The sequence below is a fragment of the Selaginella moellendorffii genome, unplaced genomic scaffold (assembly GCF_000143415.4).
Source record: "Selaginella moellendorffii unplaced genomic scaffold, v1.0 SELMOscaffold_18, whole genome shotgun sequence".
In the NCBI taxonomy this organism is placed as follows: Eukaryota; Viridiplantae; Streptophyta; class Lycopodiopsida; order Selaginellales; family Selaginellaceae; genus Selaginella; species Selaginella moellendorffii.
Window position 1 is genome coordinate 1,405,195 of NW_003314279.1, and position 6,928 is coordinate 1,412,122.

At 38.4% G+C, this 6,928-nt stretch overlaps 1 pseudogene; it reads right to left on the bottom strand.

The window, feature by feature from the left end:
* Positions 1-1,887: 1,887 nt before the first annotated feature.
* On the bottom strand, positions 1,888-3,557 carry LOC112346992 (annotated as a pseudogene).
* Between the last annotated feature and the right edge of the window lie 3,371 nt (positions 3,558-6,928).

The following is a 6,928-nucleotide window of genomic DNA, read 5'->3' on the forward strand; positions in this document are numbered from 1 at the left end:
GCCATCAGCAACATGAAGACTCCAAAGGCGGTGTGGAGCTCACACACTTTCAAAGGCGAGCTTTTGGAAGTTACAATGTGAATCTCTTACATGCTTCTTCTTTCTCACTAGATCCATCTTCTCCGAATGGATCGACGCCGCAGCCAAATGGTACCAGCTCTGTTTCGCAGCCTTCGTTTAGCTCCAAGTCGAGGCGAGGGATTCGAACGATTGCAGTCTCCTTAGGAGCGTCTCTCGTTGGAGTGGCACTGGTGATTTTGTGTGTTGTGCTGATTTTGCGAAAGAAAAGAAATCGTAAAGCTAGCCGGGAAGCGTTGAGCTGGCTACCACCCGGTTCCAAGGCCAGGAAATACTCGTACGAAGAGCTCCAAGAGGCTACCAAAGGATTTCACAATGACAACAGGTAGGCAGAGGCGGATTTGCGAGTGTGTACAAGGTAAGTCTTTGTTTCTTTCTTTCGAGAAGTTCTTCGACTTTTGATCACACACAGGGAGTTATAGACAATCACTTCGTTGCCGTCAAATACTTGACTAGCTCCGACTTATCAGACAAGGCAAGGCGGGATTTCGAGAACGAGGTGTCTACGATTTGCCTCCTCCAGCACAAGAATGTTGTCAAGCTTTTTGGTTTCTGCTCTGAGAAAGAGCACAAGCTCATCGTCTGCGAGTTCATCGAGAATGGAAACCTATCGGAGGCTTTGTTTAGTAAGTTTCGCTAGATCCATGAAAGAGTTATCATGCTTTCTCTCTCGGCAGGCTCTCCAGACAAAGGTTTGGAGCTAAATTGGACAGCCAGATACAACATCTGTGTGGGAGTTGCGCAAGGTCTGGCATACTTGCACGGAGAAACATCACAGGCAACCATCGTGCACAGAGACATCAAGGCCCTCAACATCCTTCTAGCAAGCAATCTCGAGGCAAAGATCTCGGACTTCGGCCTTGCAAGACTGATCCAGGAAGATCGGAGCTATATCAGCACACGAGCCGCAGGAACAGTGTAAGTTTTTTGATGTCCAAAATCTTCAACTTCCATGGAGATCGTTTCCAGTGGCTATCTAGCTCTAGAGTACGCTCTCTCCGGCCAGTTCACCGAGAAGGCCGATGTCTACTCGTTTGGGATCCTTGTCCTGGAGATCTTGAGTGGAAGGATAAGCATGGATTTCACACTCTCGGATGGCGATTCCTTCCTTCTCGAACGGGTGAGTGGTTTTGATCTCTATATCTTCGTCTAAGATCCTTCTTCCGAACCAAGCATGGAATGTCTTCCAGAGCGGCCACCTCCTGGAGATGATTGACAAGCGACTGGATGTGGACGACGAGCGAGATATTCACGAGATGGAGCGCGTGTTCTTGGTGGCTCTCCACTGCACGCATGCCAGCGGCAGCAGGCGCCCGTCGATGTTTAGAGTGGTGGGAATGCTCATGGGAGACATGGAAATGGTGGCACCATCTCCAGGCCTGGCTTCCTCTTTGATCTGAGGCAAAACCTCGAGCAGTCCAAATCTTTAACCAAAACTTGACCACGTTTGCGTTATTTAACTTAAGTGGTACTTTTGACTCTGTCCAAATGCTCAAATAAGTCTACTGTGGCAGTGTTGCATGATCGCTAGGAATCAAAGGATTTCTATTCGATTGGAAGAAAATGAGCACGAGAAGAGAAAGAGTCCATATACAAATGTTGCTTGGAAGTTTAGATGGATTCATCCTATATGCCAATTGCCTCTTGCACTTGATTTCTGGCTTGATTTCTGGCAGGATTTCTATGCGTGAGGTGGTATTCCTTTCAGGTCTGTGTAACACTGTCTTTTGCAAGTGGGATTGATTTACCTAATTCAAAATGCTCAATATCTTTTACCACTTGAGTGGTCATGCAACGCAGTTGGAATTGCTAGATCCATCGAGAATTGTGGGACTCAGGCTTTTCACTAGTGGAGGTGATGAAGCTTTCACCTGCAAAAACAGTGTTCTTAGATTCAAGAACGAGAAGAAACAAGAGGATGCTTTTCTCTCGATTGATACGTACTTGGGGTGGCGGACTTGACCCGGAAGATTGCTGCTGGGATTCTGGCCCTCGCTCGCCGTTGTCCTCCCTGGTTGCTTTCGGAGCTACTTGGAGTGGCTTGTAAGGAGCTTCGGCTGCTAGAGACGGTGGGAAGAACGCAGGGGCTCCATCCTGACCAGTGTAGCCTCGGAAGGGATTCATTCCTGGAGTTGCGTACTGAGCAAACGGCCTCTCCACGGTGGAGCTAGGAGGAGAAAAGTATGGGAAGTAACCAGCGGCTGGCGGCCTGTTTGCAAACATTGCGTAAGGATGAATGCCGTAAGGCGGCGGAAGAGGCAAACCGGGAGGAAGGAAAGGAATTGGCGGTGGTGGAATTTGCGAGCCTTGCGTTGGTGGTGCTTGAGGCTGCTGTTGCTGCTGCTGCTGTTGTGGCTGAAAGGATGGAGGAGCTGCTGGTGATGGAGACGAAGAGACGAGAGGAGGAGGACCAGCAGCAGCGGGTGCTGCTGGGACTGGGAGAGGATATGGAAATGCGGACGCACCGAGCATGAGAGAGGGATCCACCGGCCACGACAGCGCGAGCCGGAGTCTCTGTTGGAGTTGCGAGTTGAGTTGGTCCGTCTCGGACTTGAGAAAAGCTTTCTCTTCTCTTAGCTCGCTCTTCTCCTGTGACAGCTGAAATAGAAACAAGCCGGTCCGTCGACAAGTTGAACCAGTAAAAGAGAAAAACTTACGTCACGGGATTCATCCAAAAGTGCTGCATGCTCTTTCTTTAGCCGCTTCACCACGGCTCGTAGCTCGTTTATCGCTCAAAATTGTTGCTTTGTCATTTTTAGGCCTGTCTGGATCTGGAGCAACCAAGAAAGAGACGAAATAAGATGGTGAAAGACGAGAGTCGAGATACGGCACCTAATGCACTGGCGAGCTCGGTAAATTGCTCGTTGAGCTTGTCCCTTCGCAACTTCTCCCTGTCCGCCTTGTGGACTCTCCTCACGGATGCAAGGTCACCCTCATCGTTTGTAGCGGATCCACACCTTAGCCTGGAAAGATTGAAAACTAGTATCACAAAAAACTACAGCCACAAAGAAAAGGAAAACGTTTGCATGAATTTAGCGTGGATCAATCAAACGAAGGCATGGTGCATGGAAGAGAACCACAAACAAAAGGAAAACGTTTGCAAGAATTCAGCGTGGATCAATCAAACGAAGGCATAGTGAATGGAAGAAAACCACAAAAACAAAAGAAAACGTTTGCGCATTCGTCAAGAAAAAAAAAAAGGAACGATAAAAGCGGTTTAAGAAAAATGTTATTTCTGTCTTTATCAAATTAATAAATACAAAAGCTGAAAAATATCTTAATATTACTATATCAAACCAAACAACTTGGAAATCACTCCTGCTGGGACTTCTTGACACCGTTGGGAGCCTCCTAAATAGATCATACTTTGGTCTTGAGGGCCATGCCAAAATGTTGTCATACTTTCCAATCCCAAGTTCGTCTTCTTTTGCTTGGAGCCTGATAACCCAGGCCACGCAAGAATTGAAAAGCACTGGCATGCTGGCTGTTCCCGAGACACCTCTCCCTCCGGGATCCGCTCACCACAACGTCTACCAGATTATTTGAAAGATTCTTTTGGGATAAAGTATACGGGAGATTACAACATTTTAACAGAAAGGACTAAACTAAGTGGTATAAACCAACTGTTATAATGAATACTGATAATAAGATAGAGAACGTAGATACCGGTAATTATAATTAGACAGATGGCATTGGTTATGATGAGATACACTAAGGCAATTAGAAAGGTTACAAGGTCGTGACTTTAAAGGCAAATCTTACTGAGAATACAGAATTGATAATGATAAGGTTCTTACCTTTGGAAATAAACACCAAATACCTACTATACATGATGGCCACATACAAAGCACATAAGCGTACATTCATATGCTACTAAATGTGTAAATACAAAACTTACAAACCTTATATTCTATTATTTTAAATCTGCTAGAGTCAGTCACTGAATATTAAATTTCTAGTAAATATTCATTGAGATCTGTAAATGCATCAGTGGTGAAATAGATCAATATAGTCTTATGGTTTCATATTCTTCCATTTTGAAACTCATCATCAAAATATGAAGTTCCAAAAGTTTAAATGTCTTTATCTTTTTTCCCAAATCTTCTTAAATGCTTGCTTTGTAATCCAAGAAATGGCATTTCAAAATCATCTGCCCCTTTGAGTCAAATGCTCTCATAACATTTAATAATAAGAGTTTTGGTACACATTTTGTTGCCCAAAACAATTTAGCAGTATAAATATTTGTATATTTATGATAGTATACGGAGAAAAAAAACGGGAATACCCATGGGGTTTTCTTGTTCACTAGCATGGCACTATATATATAATGAGTACCAGATTGTTTATATAAAAGTAATTTTAATTACACCAGATATAAAAAGTTTGCTAACTAATTAGAATAGAAAATCAAGAAATATCCTACACCACCCAAAGAAGAATGAAGGAGAAATAAACACTAGAAAAAAGCATTGCCAAAAAAACCTTACTCTTCAATCATGCACCCACCAATGTTATACAAAAATGGATAGATTAATTTTTTTACTGTCTTCAATTTATAGTATTATATATATATACAAAATTTTATTTATATACCTTACAATATATAATTTCTAGAAAATATTATATGAGTCACCCTTACTAGGTGTAATAAATAGGGAATTTTCATACAAGACTTCAATAGTGGATCAAATCGTCCTATATTATATATAAAGTTAATTTATCACAATTATTAATATTCCAATTATATAATTACAATAAAATAATTAATAAAAATAATATAAAACTTTAATTGCAATAAAATTTATATAGATCAATTTAAATATTAATTTTTTACTTTGCAATATGTTTTTACACTAGCACAAACTACATTACATTAGTATTGTTTAAGAAAACAAAGACAATAGTTTGAAAGACAGTTAATAAAAGTTAAAATGTAAAATAAAAGGGCTTATGAAGAAAAATGCACTTTTTTCTAATAAATTAAAGGTTTTAAGATACTTAAAATTATGTATCTTTGCTTTGGGTTTGAGTAATACTGGGATGAATAACATTTTGAAAAGTTTAAATTCTTATTATAAGAGTAAATTTTTAAATATTGTTTTAAACTTTTATTGATTATTTTATTAATGCAAATATGACATAGAGCTACACATAAGAAATATTATGAAAATATTTTATTTTTAATATATAAATGTATTTATAAAATTTACACCATTTTCTCTTTCAAAGATGATGACAATAAATTAGATGGAATATTTAGAGCATTTTCTGACAATTATAAAATACCATAAGAATATAAAACTACCATAAAACCACTAATATAATTGTTGACAACTATAATTGAAATAAAATCCAAAGCCATAACACAAATATCACGACTATGGAATCATGATGCATTAATTATAATTCTGTGTGCAACTGCCAAATACTTGAACCAACTTTGAAGGTATAAATTTATACCAAAGTAAAAGACTTTGAGAGCCATTGTTGTTCATAAAGCACTATTATAGCAAATAATATATCCCATGTCTAAGTCTTTCTATTGATGATCCTCTAAGGCTACTAGTAACTTGGACTCATAATTATAAATAAAATTTACCTATGCATCTTCCCATTAACCAAAATTTAATACTTATGTTAATGTAGACTCATAACTTTCATCCTTGTTTAGTATTATATATAGGAAGTCAAACTCACTTTATTCATCCTTTATATCCTTTTTATCCCCTCTTTGAAAGAAAAAAAGTTTTGAAGCATCAACTCTATTTGGATTTGTTGTGCTTATTCTTACTTTACAATCTATATTCAGCCTCACTCTACTATCATATTTATTTGGCCTCACTACACTATCATATTTGTTTGGCTTTATTATATTAGGGCCAAATATTCTATTTAGATTTGCTATATTTGTCTTCACTTTATAATTCATGTTATTTATTTTTGTTCCACTATTATATTCATTCATCTTCACTCTATTGTTGGGGTTGGACTCCTATTCATCCCCTATACCCCCTCCTTCAAAGAAAAAGAAATTTAAACTATCATTGTAAAAAAGAGAAAGTGAGGAAAATTGAAAAGACATTGTTGAAGAAAAAAAATGAATAAAGAAGCATTAGAAAATGAATTTTTAATAATTATCAAATATTGCAAATTTGACTACGGGTATCAAAAGTTACCTATTGGCAAATTCTTTCAAATATTCTTTCCTTATTGCCACGATAGTAAAAAGTTGGTATTGTTGAACCCTTTTTTAATTTCCACCTAAAATAGTTGAGAAATTGATTATCATATGTGAAATTAGATTAGAAGGGCACTAAAGAAGAAAATCTTAAGTTGTTATTCAGTCAAACATATTTGACACGGTAATGAGAAATTTATGTTATTAACTTGCACATGTTAGTGTTGGGAACCCTTGTGATATTAAGTTTAGTCCCTTAATATTTATTACATGATAACATACTGTGTCTACCAAGATACTTTTTCTATCATGCCTCTTGTGTTTAGTCTCATTAGCTATTTATAGAAAGTGTCTAGTGTAAGCCATAATTTTTTTTTTCTAATTTACTAGCTTACCTTGTCTATTCGATCACTACAACCTTAGCCTTAGTTAAGTTTTCTTGCCAAGATTCTCACCTATTGTACTAGTTTTTACTTAATCCTACTTGGTTTCAGCAACTCACTACACTAACAATGGAGCGTTAGTCATCCCTCTCCCAATCCCCCTTCCCAGGTTAGATTGGACTTAATGTTTGGCTACACTCCTCGCAGGCATAAATAGACAAACATATCAAGCCTGCAAACTCTTAACATCCCTTAGTACAACAAGACTTGATAATGGGACCCTCTAAAT